General features: G+C 40.6%; 1 long non-coding RNA gene across 3 annotated transcripts in view; it reads right to left on the bottom strand.

Moving 5' to 3' along the window:
* The window catches only part of LOC129047545 (uncharacterized), a 98,987-nt gene extending 81,489 nt beyond the window's left edge, over positions 1-17,498 (bottom strand). For 2 of the 3 annotated variants that reach the window (XR_008509301.1, XR_008509300.2), the window contains exons 1-3: positions 17,356-17,495; positions 13,697-13,818; positions 1,614-1,713 (exon numbers count right to left, since the gene is read on the bottom strand). This is a non-coding gene — a long non-coding RNA (uncharacterized LOC129047545). Of the gene's footprint in view, positions 1-1,613; positions 1,714-13,696; positions 13,819-17,355 lie in introns of all 3 variants that reach the window. The other variant, XR_008509302.1, reaches the window with a different exon arrangement.
* Positions 17,499-19,075: the final 1,577 nt, after the last annotated feature.

Below are 19,075 nucleotides of genomic sequence, written 5' to 3' on the forward strand. Positions count from 1 at the left end.
TTTTTAGCAAGTACCCCACCACCACCCCTCTTGGTTCCCCTTCCCTCATGCCTTCCCAAGATGCTAGTTCCCAAGCTGACTTTTCCTCATTAGGTAGACCTCTTCCATTCATGAAAAAAAGAGAGAAAGTCTGCTTTAATATATTCACCCACTTATTCATGCAACCAATCAGTTGACAACTATTTAATAGCCTACCATGCAAAAGATTCTGCAACAAGGTGGAAAGATAATATGCTTTAAATAATGGATTTGGACCTATCGGTGAGGTGACCTGGGAAAAAAGACTCGACCTTTCTGAACTTCATCTGTAACAGTCTAAGAAGGCCAACCTAATGGGGTTTGGGGGAGCATTCGAGATAATGGAAGCAAAGTACTTCTCTATAGCTATTATTGTTCTTCTTAATATTATCATGCATTTGGCACCAGGCTTCCCAAAATGACAAAGACAAAGTCTCAGTTCTTATAAAGCTCAAATCAGTCAGGCAGATGCTAAGATAAAAAAAGGAAAGCAACAGTTGTCATTTGGTATAAAGGGTACATTGCTAAAAGTAAGAAGAGAGTGCCATGGAAGAAGTGAGAAGCAGTACCCAACTCAACCAGGTCACTCTTATATCACATGGCAGCATCTCATGTCTGGTGTGCAGTTGTAGGGACCAAGAAATAAGCAACCTTATAGCTGAATCAAAAAGAGGTCAGGACCAGGCATGATGACTCACACCTATAATTCCAGCACTTTGGGAGGCTGAGGCAGGTGGATCAGTTGAGGTCAGGAGTTTGAGACCAGCCTGGCTAATATGGTAAAATCTCGTCTCTACTAAAAATACAAAAATTATCTGGGTGTGGTGGCACACACTTGTTATCCCAGCTACTGAGGAGGCTGAGGCAAAAGAATTGCTTGAACCCGGGAGGCAGAGGTTGCAGTGAGCCAAGATCATGCCACTATACTCCAGCCTGGGTGACAGACCAAGACTCTGTCTCAAAAAAAAAAAAAAAAAAAAAAGGAAGTCAAGACCCCAGCTCAGCTCAGGAGAAATTTAATACAGGATATACAAACTGTGACTCTCAGGAATTCAAAGCACCTTTGAAGTTCAAAATTAATACAACTTACCATATCAACAGAATAAAGAGAAAAAATATGACCAACTCTACTGATACAGAAAAAGCATTTAAAAATGTCAAAACCTCCTCATGATAAAAAAAAAAGTCAACAAACTAGAAATAAAAGGAAATTCATAAAGCAGATAAAGAACATCTATGAAAAACCTACTCTAACATCATACATAATAAGACTAGGTGTTTACCTCTAAGTTTTGGAACAAGGCAAAGATATATTCTTTTCAACAAATGGTAAAAGCTAGATATTTATGTGGAAAAATAAAAATCCCTTAACATCTACCTAACACTATTCACAAAAATTAACTTGAAATGAATTATATACCTAAATATAACCACTAAAATTATAAAGAACATAGGAGAGAGAATCTGTGGCATTGATTGAGTTAGGCAAAGATAGCTTATGCGCAAGAAAATGAAGCATAAAGAAAAACCTAATATGTTAGATTCCATTAATACTTAAAAACTTCCATATTTCAAAGACATCATTGAGAAAATACCTGGAAAATCCTTGAAGAAAACTTCACAACACATATATCTGATGATGAATTTGTATTCAGAATATAGAAGGAACTTGCAACTCAGTAATAAGCAAAATAGCTAAACCAAAAAAAGAACAAAACATTTGAATAAGCATTTCAAAAAGTCTACAAATGCCCAATAAGTATTTTTTAATGCCCAAAAGTATTAGTTATCATGGAAAAAGCAAATTATGATCACAGTAAGATACTACTACACATCTGATATGGTTTGGCTGTGTCCCCACCCAAATCTTATCTTGAATTGTAGCTCCCATAATTCCCACATGTTGAGGGAAAGACTTGGTGGGAGATAATTCAGTCATGGGGGTGGCTCCCCCATACTGTTCTCATGATAGTGAGTAAGTCTCATAAGATCTGATGGTTTTATAAGGGATTTCCCCTTTCACTTGGCTCTCATTCTCTCTCTTGCCTGCTGCCATGTAAGACATGCCTTTTGCTTTCCACCATAATTGTGAGGCCTTCCCAGCCACATGGAACTGTGAGTCCATTAAACCTCTTTTTCTTTATAAATTGCCCAGTTTTGGAGATGTCTTTATTAGCAGCATGAGAACAGACTAATACAGTAAATTGGTACCAGGTAGTGGGGTACTGTTGTAAAAATACCCAAAAATGTGGAAGTGACTTTGAAACTGGGTAACAGGCAGAGGGGTTGGAACAGTCTCAAGGGCTCAGAAGACAGGAAGATGTGGGAAAGTTTGGAACTTCCTAGAGACTTGTTGCATGGTTTTGACCAAAATGCTGATAATGATATGGACAATTAAATCCAGGCTGAGGTGGTCTCACATGGAGATGAGGAACTTGTTGGGAACTGGAATAAAGGTGACTCTTGCTATGTTTTAGCAGAGAGACTAGTGGACTTTTATCCCTGCCCTAGAGATTTGTGAAACTTTGAACTTGAGGGAGATGATTTAGAGTATCTGGCAGAAGAAATTTCTAAGCAGCAAAGCATTCAAGAGGTGACTTGGGTGCTGTTAAAAGCAACCAGTTTTAGAAGGGAAACACAGCAGAAAGGTTTGGAAAATTTGCAGCCTGATGATGTGATAGAAAAGAAAAAGCTATTTTCTGAGGAGAAATTCAAGCCAGCTGCAGAAATTTGCAAATGTAACAAGGAGCCAAATGTTAATCACCAAGACAATGGGGAAAATATCTCCACAGCATGTGGAAGTCCCTCCCATTACAGGCCTATAGGCCTAGGAGGAAAAAATGGTCTCGTGGGTCAGGCCCAGGGTCTCCCTGCTGTGTGCAGCCCAGGGACTTGATGCCCTGCATCCCAGCCACTCTAGCCATGGCTAAAAGGAGCCATGATACAACTCAGGCCATGGCTTCAGATGGTGCAAGCCCCAAGCCTTGGCAGCTTCCATGTGGTGTTGAGCCTGCAGGTGCACAGAAGTCAAGAACTGGGGTTTGGGAACCTCTGCCTAGATTTCAGAGGATGTATGGAATTGCCTGGATGTCCAAGCAGAAGTTTGCTGCAGGACCAGAGCCCTCATGGAGAACCTCTGCTAGGGCAATATGGAAGGGAAATGTGGGGTTGAAGCCCCCACACAGAGTGCCCAGTGGAGCTCTGAGAAGAGGGCCACAATCCTCCAGACCCCAGAATGGTAGATCCACTGCAGCATGTGCTGCAGACACTCAATACCAGCCCATGAAGGAAGCTGGGAGGGAGGCTGTATCTTGCAAAGCCACAGACATGGAGCATGGAGCTGCCCAAGGATGTAAACACCTACCTCTTGCATCAGTGTGCCCTGGATGTGAGACATGGGGTCAAAGGAGATCATTCTGGAACTTTAAGATTTGACTGCCCTGCTGGATTTCAGACTTGCATGAGGGCTTCAGCCCTTTCATTTTGGCTCATTTCTCCCATTTGGAATGGATGTATTTATCCAATGCCTGTACCCTCCATTGCACTTGGGAAGTAACTAACTTGCTCTTCATTTTACAGGCTTATTGGTGGAAGGGACTTTTCTTGTCTCAGATGAGACTTTGGACTGTGGACTTCTGAGTTAATGCTGAAATGAGTTAAGACTTTGGGGGACTGATGGGAAGGCATGATTGGTTTTGAAATGTGAAGACATGAGATTTAGGAGGGGCTGGGGCAGAATGACATGGTTTGGCTCTGTGTCCTCACCCAAATCTCATCTTGAATTGTAGCTCCCATAATTCCCACATGTTGTGGGAGGGACCAGTTGGGAGATAATTGAATCATGGGGACGGTTCCTCCCTACTGTTCTCATGGTAGTGAATAAGTCTCATGAGATCTGATGGTTTTATAAGGGATTTCCCTTTTCACTTGGCTCTCATTCTTTCTTGCCTGCTGCCATGTAAGATGTGCCTTTTGCCCTCCACCAAGATTATGAGGCCTCCCCAGCCACATGGAACTATGAGTCCATTAAACCCCTTTTACTTTATAAATTACCCAGTCTCGGGTATGTCTTTATCAGCAGCATGAAAATGGACTAACACAACATCCATTAGAACGTCTAAAATTGGGCTAGGCATGGTGGTGCATGCCTGTAGTCCCAGCTTCTTGGGAGGCTGTAGTAGGAGTTCAAGGCTGCAGTGAGCTATGATTATTTCACTACACTCCAGCCTGTGTGACAGAGCAAGAATCCATCTCTTTAAAAAAAATTTATCTAAAATTAACAAGACTGACAATATGAGTGCTGGCAAGGAAGTAACTGATATTCTTGCACATTGTTGGTGAGAATGTAAAATGATACAAACAGTTTGGAGAACTACTTGGCACTTTCTTGTAAAGCTAAACACACACTTATCATATAATCTAGCAGTTTCATTCTTAGACATTTACCCAAGAAAAATGAAAACATGTCCACACAAAGACTTTTGCCTCAGAGTTAATATCACCTCTATTTATAGTAGGCAAAAACTGAAAAGAACCCAAATGTCCATCAATACATGAATGAATCAACACATAGCAATAACAAGGAATAAACTATTGAAACAAAATGGAATAATCTCCAAAACAGTATTCTAAGCAAGAGAAGCCAAACATGAAAGAATTTGTACTGTATGATTTTATTAATATGAATTGCCAACAAAGATAGATCTAATCTACGGTGACAGAGAACAGATCAGCCATTGCCTAGGGCTGGAATTGAGTAGGAAGGGGAATAAGGAAATATTCCTTATTAGAAATGTTCAATATCTCAGTTGTCACAATGGTTTTATGGGTATATATATTTTTCAAAACTCATTGAACTGTACCTTTTTAAATAGATGCATTTTCTTGCTTTAAAACTTTCCCTCAATAAAGTCAATTTAAAATAAAAAGAAGCTAAAGAAAACTAGGTTTGGTTAAGCACTGAGCACAGAGTCTACAAATTTCCAATCCCTTAAGAGTTAGGGAGAATTGTAAGATCAGCACAGAAGCCCAAAACTGGTTGAAAGTTCAGCTACAAAAGAGGTCCTCTAAACAGTTCCATGAATTTAAACTGAGATGTAATATGAAGTTATATGATGTCTGTGTAAACCAGAGTCTATTGGATGGCACATTCAAAAGATAAATGGAAGAGAGTTTCATGGAGGAAGTGTTTGTAAAGGTGTAGCCAAAGTTAGGAGAACCAGAAAAGGATGGTGTAAAACCCAAGGACAAGCAGCAGTGGGGAGCCATTGCCACACTGAGGCCTGAGCAGGGACAGTTACCAAATCTAGTGAAAGTAAAAGCCTGGGGGAGAAACTCCAACAGGAGCTACAGACTTAGGTGGTGAAAAGAGCTCTGGCCAACCTGGCCCAGCAAGGAGTAGGCAAGTGGACCAGGTACCCTGACTTCTCTCTCCTTTTCTCATCCTCTGATCCACATGTTCCTTCCATTGGCCAAACACAACTAGAAACCAGAGAAGAAAAACGCCCACACAATACAGGTGCTAGAGGTCAGTTTCGTGGGGCAGAGGAGGTGGAGAAGGGTAGAAAATGGATCTGGAGGGCAAACCATGATTATCCAACACAAGATCCAAGTTGTGCTTCAGAATTCAGTGAATCAAGCACATGTTTATCATATTCTTGTTTTGTGCCCACCTTAGTACTTAGCTCTGCAGGAGATATTTTTAATGGAATAAAAGGATAATACTTTGTTATATGAAAATGCTTTTTGATCCCACATTTATTGGATTCTTACAAAAGCCTCATGAGAAAGGAAGAGCAGGGATTATTACAGATCAAGAAAGGAACTCTCACGGGGAGAAATGTTTTGCCCAAGGTAACAGTGCCAACAACTGTCCTGATGCCCGCATGGCTATCCAGTCTTATCTACTGACTGAGCAGACCACAAGTGAAGAACTGAGAGTCCGTCTAGTCACTTTGCTGGTCTGTCTGCTTGGGAACAAAGGAGACATTCTGGAAAATGGACAGAACTGTCAAATATCTAAATATACTCATTCCACCCTCTGCGTTGTGACGGCCAAAATGCTTATTCTAAAATGTAGATCTGACTCCTTCACTCCCCTAACATCCTTCAATGTTCCCTTACCATTTCAGGCCCTCCGTGACGTGACCTCTGCTATCATCTCCAGATTTATCTCCCATGCTCCCTGGAAGCCTAGCTGAAGCCATAACTCACTCTCCAGATTGCTTGTATCTCACAGCCCCTTTCTTGTCTTCAATCTGTCGTTGTTCTCTCTGCTTTCTCAGGCTACAAAGACTCCTGACCCATAGAACGCTTCTGCTTTGCCTCTTGACAGCAGCTACCTTTTCAGACAGGAGTATAAGTAATACTTCATTAGTCTATTTTATCAAGAAAGAGATATTTCTGATGAATGATTTCTTTCAAACTCAAATAAAAACTTTTAAGTATAATTAAATATCTTGGCTATTTTGGAAGGAAAAGTGTCTCACCTCTCTTATCTTTGTAAATTGAGATATTAAGACATAATTTTAGTCCTGTTCAGTGACCAAGGGTCATTATTAATTACACTGCAAAAGTCATGGGAATTACTGAGCTATCATACACTGTTATCCTTGCACAGAATGCCAGAAGGTTGGCACCTACTGAGTCTTCTCTACTTCTTGCTAGTTGTTCTCTGCCAGGCTTTCTGGATTTTATGCAGCTTGCCTGAGCAGAACCTTGCAGCCCCTTCCTCTTCACACTTTTAAAATTTTCTGTATTTAATCTGCTATGTCTTAGGAAACCAGATTGCCAAGTGAGGACTGCTTCTAAGAATAAATAAGTTCTGTTCCAAAGCCAGAAACACGTTGCTGTATTCCATGGGATTTTTTTTTCCTTAGAGAAAGAGTCTCCCTGTGTTGTTCAGGCTGGTCTTGAACTCCTGGGTTCAAGCGATCCTCCCACCTCAGCCTCCTGAGTAGCTGGGATTACAGGCTCAAGTCACCACACACCTGGCCCTTCACTGACTTTTTGACATTGACACCGTCATCTTTAAGTCTTTTTTTTTACCCACTTCCTGGTTCACCATGTTTGTCACAAAGCTGACAAGTGGCCTTTGAATAAGGAATGTCTTATCAACATCCCAGTACATTGCTGGGAGTGATCTCCAGCGCTGGCTCCTTAAACTGTTCAGACTAATGTCTTACACCCCAGGGGCACTTTCCAGAAGGTTACTCTCTCCTTTTCTGCCTTCTTAGCAACACTGAATTATTTCAGGACAGAAATATGTTGAGGTAGGGACAATCTTGTCACCCTGCAAAAAGGAGCCATTCTTAATCAGGGTCATCTCAGCTTCTGTAAGTTTTCAGGGTTTTCTCTCATGGACAACTCAAAAAGGACATCCATTGGTCTGCATCCCCCCACAGGCCAGGATGTGTATATGCTGAAGAATATAAAAATATCTGCCCTGGAAAAAGCATAATTGACCCTCCAGTAAAAATTATAAGGGGAATGTGTTTGGGACTAGTAATGATGAAAGAAGGGAGGAAATCAATTTTTTTTTTTTTAATTTTTTTTTTTGAGATGGAGTCTCACTCTGTCGCCCAGGCTGGAGTGCAGTGGTGCGATCTCGGCTCACTGCAAGCTCCGCCTCCCGGGTTCATGCCATTCTCCTGCCTCAGCCTCCCGAGTAGCTGGGACTACAGGCACCTGCCACCACGCCCAGCTAATTTTTTGTATTTTTAGTACAGACGGGGTTTCACCATGTTAGCCAGGACGGTCTCGATCTCCTGACCTCGTAATCCACCTGCCTCAGCCTCCCAAAGTGCTGGGATTACAGGCGTGAGCCACCGCGCCCGGCCGGAAATCAATTTTTTTCAGCATTCACTGTGTGTTAGACTCTCCAATCTCAGTTTCAGCTTCGCTCTGAATCTTTCCTGAATGCAATCTGCAATTCTTCCATTTGCAATTAATTCTTTCTCTCATTTGCCCTCCCTGTCATCTGTAAACCCAAACCACTAGGATGCCTCCTTAAATTTATGTATTCAATACTCTGACTCTCCCACTAGTCTCTGAGCCCCTTTGAAGGATAAGAATTGGATCTTGGTCATCATTGCATTCCCAGAACCAGCACAGTGCCTACATACATAGATGTTTAATTAATGTTTAAATTCTGGAAAGAAGCATGCTTTCATAAAACTTAAGCTGCCTCCTTGTTTTGTTTACTTTGTCTAAGCAGCCTGGATGAGTTAGTAACTTGGGGCGCAGATCTTCTGGTTACTATTGTCTTCAAGCCCTTCTTCTATCTTCTGATTTTTAAGAAAATCTTTCCTGGAATGATTATCATGAGCTACTATATTTCAATGTCAATGAATTAGGTTTGAATGCCTGAAAAACTCTCGAAATTTTATAGGGGATAGAAAACAGAAGAACCTAACTTTTATTTCATCTCCTCTGTTTACAAGCCTTGTGACCTCAGACAAATAGCTTGAATTCTCAGAATCCTAGGGGTTTGTTTCACTGTAAAATAGAGATAATTATATCTTCCCTAACCTTACAGAATTGAGAGGATCATATTAGCTAACAAGTGCTAAAGCCATTTGTGATAACTAAAATTTTATATAGCTACAAGGGATTATCACTTTATAAATCATGGGTAAAGCTAAACAAATCAATAATTTGCCCAAGGGTATGGAAAATGGCAAAATGAGATTCTTGAACCAAGTCTTCATCTCTGTCATACTGCTCTGTCACCTACAGCCCCTGTGGGGGTAGAAGGGAATGAAAAGGAGAAAAGATGGTACACAGCAGAGAGGCTCTGAATCTCACTGTTTTGCCTTATCTCATAACTTTGCCCCCATCTGCCCCATTTTCCAGCTAACTTCTCAAAGAATCATGCCATGCAACCAAATGGACACAAAGCTACCATGCACAAGTACCATCTCTTCTTCCAGGGTAATGGCCACCAGGCCTGGATGGAGAGACCAAAGCCGGTGCATATTTGCATAGTCCATTCACCCTTCATTATGACGAACTCTTCTCTCAAGGGTCAAGATGTGAGCATTCATCTTTTTGGGTTCTTCAACTATTAGTACCTAGGGCTCTCTACAGATCATATATCATGGCGCTGAAGACAGGAGGTACAGACAAAAGTTGTCACTTGTATTGATATGGTGTGAAGAGGATGATTAATGGAAGTCACACATGACCGCCCAGCTTCTGACTTACCCAAGCTCACTGGAAGCGCTGACTTCGTTATTCTTCATGAGCCATCTTTCCCACCCCGTTCCTCACTGCTGCTTTCAATAATAACATCAGCTTTGGGAGTCTTATTTTGATGGAAGGGAGGAAAAAAGTCGTCACCCAAACCATGCCAGTGTGTCTGACAAGCCTGCATGTGTGACTTTCTATTCTCTGATTTCTGCAGCTTTTGTTGAATTTGAAATTCATTCACTCATTCAACAAATATTTAGGAGTTCCTACTCTCGGTGCTTGGGGATACAGCAGTAAGTAAAACAGACAAAATTCCATGCCCTGGTGAACCTTACATTCTTGTAATGGAAGACAGGTGTTTCTAAGTAAATTGTACAGTATGCGACAGGGTGTCAAGTGTGATGGAGAACACAGAGCAGAGAATCGGGGAAGTACCAGGGTAAGGGATTTGTTGCAATTTTAATTAGAGCAGTCAAAGGAAGCCTCATTGATCAGGTGATGTTTGAGCAAAGCTTGAAAGAGGTAAAAGGATTAGCTGAGCAGCTATCTGAGAGAAGAAGAGAACTCGAAAGACTGGAAATGACCATTGCAAAAGCCTGAAGGTGGAAACAAGTCCAAATTGCTTGAAGAATAGCAACAAAGCAAGTGTGGCAGGAGAAGCAAGCCTGAGGGATGTAAAAGGGTGGGTGAGGTCATAGAGGAAAACAGGGGCTGGATCACAGAGGACCTTGTACATCATTATCATGTCACCAGCTTTTTTTCTGCATGACATGGGAAGTCATTGGAAGGTTTTGATCTAGTTTGTGCTATAAAAGATCCACCCTGGCTGTCATTTGAGAATACATGACAGAATGTAAGGAAGAGGCAGGGAGACCATGGCAGTCTTCCAGATGAGCAATTGGGGTGACTTTGAACAGGTGTTAATGTGGAGGGCTGAGAAATGGCCAAATACTGGATGTGTCATATTTCACTGAAGCCAACATGCCTCTGTTTGTGGGCCACATCCCTAATTTGGATATATTATTATAAAAGGTGACATAATCTCTATCTTGGTATTGAGGAACTATGGTATTTCAAAGTTGAACTAAAGGGTTTGCTGGCGGAACAGAAGTGAGGGTGAGAGATAGGATGACTCAAGGACGCGTTCAGAGTTTGACATCTGAGCAACCGAGGATGGAGCTGCCCTCAGCTGGGATGGGGAAGGGCTGGGAGGAACCAATCAGAAAGAGTGGGTGAGGCTTAGGCCAGAGTACAGTTTAAGACATGTTAAGTTTCCATGTCTATTAAAAATATAAGTGAACAGGCCAGGCGCGGTGGCTCACGCCTGTAATCTCAATGCTTTGGGAGGCTGAGGCAGGAGGATCACGAGGTCAGGAGATCAAGACCATCCTGGCTAACACGGTGAAACCCCATCTCTACTAAAAACACAAAAAATTAGTTGGGTATGGTGGCAAGTGCCTGTAGTCCCAGCTACTCGGGAAATGAGGCAGGAGAATGGTGTGAACCTGGGAGGTGGAGCTTGCAGTGAGCCAATATCACACCACTGCACTCCAGCCTGGGCAACAGAGCGAGACTCCATCTCAAAAAATATATATATATAAAATATTTAATTTTATATTATAAAATATATATTATATTTATATATTTTATAAAATATATATTATATTTATATATTTTATAAAATATATATTATATTTATATATTATAAAATATATATTATATTTATATATTTTATAAAATATATATTATATTTATATATTTTATAAAATATATATTATATTATATATATTTTATAAAATATATATTATATTATATATATTTTATAAAATATATATTATATTTATATATTTTATAAAATATATATTATATTTATATATTTTATAAAATATATATTATATTTATATATTTTATAAAATATATATTATATTTATATATTTTATAAAATATATATTATATTTATATATATTATAAAATATATATTATATTTATATATATTATAAAATATATATTATATTTATATATATTATAAAATATATATTATATTTATATATATTATAAAATTTATATTATATTTATATATTTTATAAAATTTATATTATATTTATATATTTTATAAAATATATATTATATTCATTTTTTTATAAAATATATATTATATTTAATAAAATATATATTATATTTATATATTTTATAAAATATATATTATATATTATATTATATATGTGTTATATATAATATATAATATGTATAATATATATAATATAATAAATATATATATATGAGTGAAGAAGCCCTATAGGTACTTGAATATGGGAGTTCAGGAGAGAAGTTTGGGACAGAGATATAAATTTGAGAGTCATAAGATGTAAATAATAATTGACACTCAAATACTGAATGAGATCACCAAGGGAAGGAATTTAGATAAAGAAAAGAGAATGTGGTGTGGAGCCCTGGGTCTTCCCGTGTAAGAGGTCTGAGAGGAAAAAAGAAACCAGCGAAGGAGACAGAGCAGAAGGAACCAGTGAGATAAGATAAAATAACACAAATAATTGAAAATGGCCAAGAGTTCTGGGCTGATTTGGAGAGAAGTAAAAGACAACCTACTTACAAGCTTCTGAAATAAATATCATAAAAATGGCTCCTATCTATGCTCAGTTAATGACTGAGCAGCCAGAATGGGGTTAATGTGGAAATGACCATAACAAAGAGATGGTAAAGAGTGGAAAGAATTTAAGATAAAAAGATAAGGGTAGCAGGGTGCAGTGGCTCATGCCTGTAACTCCAGTGTTTTAAGAGGCTGAGGTAGAAGGATTGCTTGAGGCCAGGAGTTTGAGGCCAGCTTGGGCAACATAGCAAGATCCTGTCTCTACAAAAAAAAATACAAAATATTAGCCAGATCTTCTGGTGTGTGCCTGTAGTCCCAGCTACTTGGGCAGCTGATGCTGGAGTATCACTTGAGCCCAGGAGTTAGAGGCTGCAGCGAGCTGTGATTGCCACTGCACTCTATCCAGCCTGGGTGACAGAGTAAGACCCTGTCTCAAAAATAATAATAATAATAATAATTAAAGATAAGGGAATCATATAAATGATTGTACTATTTATTTGTATATGTAATGTGTTTCTTTACTAGCTGCCTTGTTCTAGGAAATAGTTGAAGTGGTTTGTGAGAAATTGGCTTGCTTGCATCAGATATTTTCAACTTTCCAAAGCATTTTACCTTCCATTCAAATGTATTCCCTATCGCCCATTCGGCACTTTCTGTCCCACATTCATTCATTCATTCCTTTGTGCCACCAATACTTATTCACAGCACAGTAAGCCAGTGTTCCTGGTGGGGTGTCCTGGGCCAAGTTGAAGACACATGGTTCCAACCCGCTTTTCAAGCTTGAAGCCAACCCTGGATACAAGACTAAGTATTTCACAACTAATTTGTCAGGCACTCACGAACCCTATTTTTAAATCTGAAAAAAGCAGACACACAATGGACAGGTAGCCAGGCTAGCAGACTCCAAAACCTCCCATGCTAAATCAGGGTCCACACTGCCACTAACTCACTTCTCCTTTCAGAGGTAGGCAGGGAAAGTAGGAAGTCACCTAACAGTAATGACAACCAATGTGCGCAATGCCTTTCAGGTTGAAACTCCATGTTCTCATCTTGCCTTTACGTTAAACAATACAGCAGTGTTAGTGGGTGAGCACAGCTATACCCTCAGTCTTGGATGAGGAAGCAGAGGCTCTAGGGAGGTGAGGTGGCTTCCCCAGGGAATAGCCAGAAGGCGGCTCAGCTGGAACTCAAGCCCAGGTCTCCAAATCTTTATAGCCAGCAGTGGGTTGGGTGCTTGGGGGAAGCTCCAAACGGATAAACGGTAAAAGGCCTGACACGAAAATAAGAGCAACTATCACGAGAGAAAGCAGGCAATTGAGGGGGCCAGGAAACAGCTGGAAGGAGACAAGTCTCAGAGCAGTTCCAGAGAGCAGGCACTTGGGGACAGATAGGGAGGAGCATAGCAAGTCCCTAAGGGGGTTCGGCGGGGAGCCCAAACCATGTACTGCTGCCAAGAGAGGGGTCGAGGGAGCTTCTCAGTTTACAGGGGACAGCAGAAAGAACCCAAGAGACCTGGATACTAGGCTGGCCAAACTTCTCGGCTTACCCAGGACTGAAGTGGTTGCTGGGATAAGGAACTTTCCATCTTAAAACCAGCAAAGCCCCAGCCAAGCCAGGATGAGTTGATCACGCTAGTTAGAATTCCAGCCCTGTCACTTCCTAGCTATGTAAACCCTGGGCAAACTACCTCCCCTCTTCTGATCCTAATCACCACTAAATTAGGGGTAACAATGTGACCCTGGCAGGTTGATCATGAGATCAAGTGAAATAAGTGAAAAAAACTCTAACATAACCATCTGGCACTTGGAAGGCATTCAATACATGGCAGACATTATTATTACTACAAAGTTATTAAAATGAGATTTTCAACTGTACTTTTCTCACCATTCTTGAAGTTGAAATGCAGTCTTCGGCATTCTCCCAGAAATGATTCTCAGGAGTTGGGTTTGCAGCCAGCTGTTATGGATCTTCATATACACCAGAAACTTTGAGAAGCTGAGGCAACACTGTACAAGGATTAAGTGAAAACCCAGCTGTGAGCTCCTGGGTCCTGTTGCTACTTCTTGGAAGTTTCTATAACTTGTGAGATTGACATATCCTAGATAAACTTGGCTGCTGTATTAGTGTGTGCATCACACCAGGTTTACCCTGAGAGTAACAGTGAAGCCTTTCCTCGTGACCTCCCAGACACCAGGCACTAGGGCTCTTAACCTTCCTTGTTTATCCCAGACTATGCCCACGCGCATTGCCCACCCAGCCATCCCCATCACATTCCCCAAGGGGGCTGAAAGGAGTCATTGGCTAATCTGGTAACATCACAACAACTGACCCCAGCATACAAAATCTAAGTATCCCCTCTATGAACATCATTTTAATTTCCAGGAGTACTTGATGCATTTATCACAGCTCTATTATAAGCAGAAAATTCAGGCTCATGCCCTCTCTTGCTCTCTCTTGCTCTCTCTCTCTCTCTCTTTCTGTAAAAGTCCTTACTTTGAGACTCTGCATTATACTGTAAGCTATTTGCTCTTTGAGCATCAACTGTCATTGTAGTTATTACACTGTAGTGTCATAATCTGTCTATGTGTCCTGAACTCAACAGAACTCTTGAAAGACAAAAACCATGTGTCATCCATGGAAACAATACAGTATAGCTATTAAGAATACCACGTCCCAACTGTTAATGGGTACAGGTTTATTTTGGGGGGATGAGGCATTTTATGAGACATGTTCTAAAACTGACTGTGATGTTTGCTCATCTCTGTCAAATATACTAAAAACCATTGAATTATACACTATAAATAGGCAAATTATGGAGTACATGACTTATAACTCAGTAAAGCTGTTTTGAAAAAGAAAAAGGATGCTACTGCCTCCCTTTAAATTCTGGCTTCACTACTTACTGTAGCAAGTTACATAATTTCTCTGTGCCTCAGTTTCTTCATCTGTAAACTGGGTTAAAGCAATACCTACCTCAAAGGGATATTAAGAGGAATTAAATCAGCAATTATTTTTAAAGTCATTACAACAGTTTCTGGAACATATAGAGCAGTATGCAAGGATAGTTATTTATTTTTCACCTCTATTCTCAGAACATGGTTTAGTGCCTGACACATAGTGAGTACATGATAAAGATTTTTAAAACGTATAACCCAGTAAGTACCTACAGGAACTCAAATATGGGGCACGTTAGTTGCTATGCCTTATTCAATAGAAAGAGGACTGAACTAAGTTTCCAAATGACTTGGGTTTGAGGCTGGGTACAGTGGCTCACACCTGTAATCCCAGCATTTTAGGAGGCCAAGGAAGGCAGATCATTTGAGGTCAGGAGTTCTAGGTCAGCCTGGCCAACATAGCAAAACTCCGTCTCTACTAAAAATACAGAAATTAGCCAGGCATGGTGCCTGTAATCCCAGCTACTCAGAAGGCTGAGGCAGGAGAATTACTTGAACCCGGGAGACGGAGGTTGCAAGATCATACCACTGCACTCCAACCTGGGTGGCAGAGCAAGACTCCATCAATACATACATATATATATATACATACATACGTACATACATACATGACTTGGGTTTGAGTTCTGATCACCACCTTAGAGCAGGCTGACTTGAAAAAACCACTTTCCCATTTACCCTGAGGCTCTGCATCCTCATCTACCGAAACTGACAATTTTGCTTCTACTGAACTCAAAGGGTAGTTTCAAAGAAGAAATGAATCAATGTATATGAAAGCTCTTTTAAAACCATCATGTGCAAATAAAAGTTCCTCCAAGAAATTAGTCTTGTCCTAAAGATGGCCCAGGTTGCCCTCTTACCCTAAAAGTCTCCTTATTCACTCCCAGCCCACCTCACTCATTCATCATTGCAGGAAAATGTGCCAAAGATCAAAAACAGGTGAGATCTGACCCCAGGGAAAGAGCAAAGAAGTAACTGGACTTTAAGCACCAGCTGGTCCTGTTCTGCCCTGCCCTCGTAGAACTGTGAACAGCTAAGAAGTGCTGTTCCTTTAAACTTTGCCCCTTTGTGGCTCACAGATGAGTAGATTCAGGCAGCAGCTGTCAGCTCTGCAGGCAGCAGAGAATCTTTCCAGGGCAGCATTCCCAGCAGTGTCAGGGTGGCAGGATGAAATTAGGTGAGCCAAGCAACCTGAAAGTCCTCATTCAAAAGCCTCTACTGCCATCTACTGCCTCTCTGAAGAACTCATTGGCAAAAAGCCAAGAAAAGACTGCAATGGAGGTGGGGTAGAGAGGAGACTTAGCAATAGATTGAATTGTCTGGATCAATTAGTCCACCCTTCATTCTCCAGCTGGGGAAAATGAGACCTAAAGAGGTAAACAGGCTTGTCTGAAGTCACTCTGCTAGCCCACGGCAGCCCATCATCTCTTGGATACACATATTAGCTCTGCCCCACAACACACTGTTTCTGTCTGAATATATAAACTATCAATAAAGCTGGCTTAGAGCAAAGAGGTTTGTGTGGTTGTTGTTATTGAGACAGGGTCTCACTATGTTGACGAGGCTGGTCTTGAAATCCTGGCCTCAAGTGATCCTCCAGTATCAGCCTCCCAAAATGTTGGGATGACAGGCGTAAGCCACCACACCCAGCCAGAGGAAAGAGCTTCTGCCAGGTACCCTTTTCCTCGCCATTTTTGGTTCCACCTTCTCTGCTTTGCACCAACAGCCCCAGACTGGACCTGCTGTCTTATCCATCTAGAGCCCAGTGTCTCATACTGTCCAGCAGTCCCTTTCACGGAGAAAACATTGAGCCATTCACTTGAAAGCATTTGCTTTTTTTTTTTTTTTTTTTTAAAGAACATGAAGAATAGGACAAATACTGTTTAGTAGACACTCAACACCCCCATACTACAGAAAGGAAACTAAGGCTCAGGGACATCAAAGAATTGGCTCCTAATGTGCCTGACATTAGGATCACCTGGGTATCTTTTACAACCTCCAAAGCTCAGGCCACACCCAGACCTATTGAATCAGAATCTCTGGGTTAGAAAACAGGCATCAGTAGTGTTTGAAGCTCTCCCACACCCAGGTGATTCCAACGTTTAGGTAGGCTTGGGAACCACTGACTTATGTTCTCCTAATTAGTAGGTAAAATGGCAGAGACCCAAGTCTTTCAACTTCCAGGCCAGTGAAGAAAAGTGATGGTGATGTCCATATTTTAGTTGTTTGCATCACCCTTTAAAGATTTTTGCCACTTCCACACACTAACTATATTAATATGTTAAGTGACCCCGTTTTTTTACTTAAAGCAATGTATTTTTAAAAGAACACTGTTAATCTCGGGAATGGAAAAACAATCTCGTCACAAAACAAAAATCAACCTTTAAAGACATACACTAAAACCCAAAAGTTAAAACGAAAATGTACATCCATGTAGGAAATAAAGTTATCTCACTTTGTAATTTGGGGGAGCCATTGCAAAGAAAGCTACCCTCTCTGCTCCTGATTAGACTGAAAGAAATGTGGCAAAAACACATTTTGGGGCAGAGAGTATCTGTGTTCACTCCGCGCTTCTCCATGTGTACGCACCATTTTCTCTCTCTGTCATTCTGTCTGTCTCCAGCCTCGCTACTAAGCTCAGGAGGAACTCCCATCAGCTTTCCCTGTGTTGTAAGACCTGAGCCCAGGACTGCGGGTTCTGGCCAAATTGTAATTGTGACAGCATCCTGCCCAGGACTTACCCGACAGCGGAGAACTGTCACTCATTACTAAGAGCAACAGACATTCTTTCAGCATTGTCCTGGCCCTCTCCTGATAGGCTGGTCCACGTGTTGGGGTGGAACCGTGGCACCACCAGCTCTTTGTGACCCCACCTGTGACTGCAGCCCAACTCCATGACCCCATTTCCGCTTCCTGCAGGTGAGTGTCATCACGCTGTTTGCTCAGAACACAGCTGTTTGGCAAGGGCATGCAGTAGATGTGGAGTCCGGGCCCCAACTGCTCTGAGCAGTGTCTTTTTTAATGCCATGGACCCACTGGTGGCTGACTGGGGCTGTCTTCATTGACAAAAAAAAAAAGTTAGTTAACAATTACTCCTGAAAACATCATTTGTGCCTGTTTTAAAATTATATGGTAATACATCTTTTGAACAATCATTTGAAAGAAAGCTGGTTATTCCATTTTTTTCCCAATCACTTAGAATCATCACCTTTACTCCTTTAAGAGAAAGAACTTTTTAAAACTGATTACCACATTAATATATGGTCAATTTAGATATTTAAGTAAAAGAAGAAAAGCAGTAAGAAAAAAATTGAAAGCACTTGTAGTCCCACCACCTATAGAAGACCACTGTTAACCGTATGTGATCATTCTTGTCTCTTTATTGTGTACTTTGTGTATTTTTATACAAATTAAGTTCATACAAAACATACTACTTGTATCGTTTGTCTAACATAACAATATATTACTATCATCTTTCTATCATTCAATGTTCCTATATGACATCATTTATAAGGAATGTAGAATATTGTTTTCAAATGACTAAGATGAAGAGAGTGAACAAATTAATGGATCAAGGACCCTAAACATTAGATATTATAATGCCCATTTTAAAGATGTGAAAATGAAGGTAAGTGAGCAGCCAGTTAACCATAGAACAGAGATGCCCACCAGGTCTGCATATTTTCAGGCCTAAACTCCTTCTCCCATACCCGTGTTTCCTCCGCATGCCTTGTCATAAGACTCAGCTTGGAAATCTTCATTATCGACATGTAATACATTTTATTATAAACTGAATTCCAATTGAGAACCTACAAAGAGCTACCTGAGGTTAGATCATGATTCAGAAGAAACAAGTTAACAAGACTGTGCCTCTGATGGAGACCAAACATGGTCAGATATGGTTTCTCACAACCTTACATGTCAAGGGGAAAGAACTCCAGACTAGATGTCAGGAGATCCGGGTTGTATTCTCACCTCCTCCAGTCACCAGCCAAAAAGTCATGGCCACATCATTCAATTTATCTGGGCCTCAGTTTTCTAATCTATATATTGGGATAACACAACCTTCCCTGTCAAGCTGAATATATTCTAAATAGCAAAGGAAATAATGAAGCAATATACAAACATAAGAGACCTTTATGAATCCTACTACGGATCCATCAGCGGTGAATTTTCCAGCCCTCTAATACACATCAAAGAATTGTAAACAGAGAAGGAAACTCTGAGCCCAACTAATTTTAGAGACAGAGAGACTGACTTCCTGAGAAGGTAGGCAGCTTGCCCAAAGATTCAGAGTGAGTTAGGAACC

The sequence above is a fragment of the Pongo abelii genome, chromosome 7 (genome assembly GCF_028885655.2).
Source record: "Pongo abelii isolate AG06213 chromosome 7, NHGRI_mPonAbe1-v2.0_pri, whole genome shotgun sequence".
Taxonomy (NCBI): domain Eukaryota; kingdom Metazoa; phylum Chordata; class Mammalia; order Primates; family Hominidae; genus Pongo; species Pongo abelii.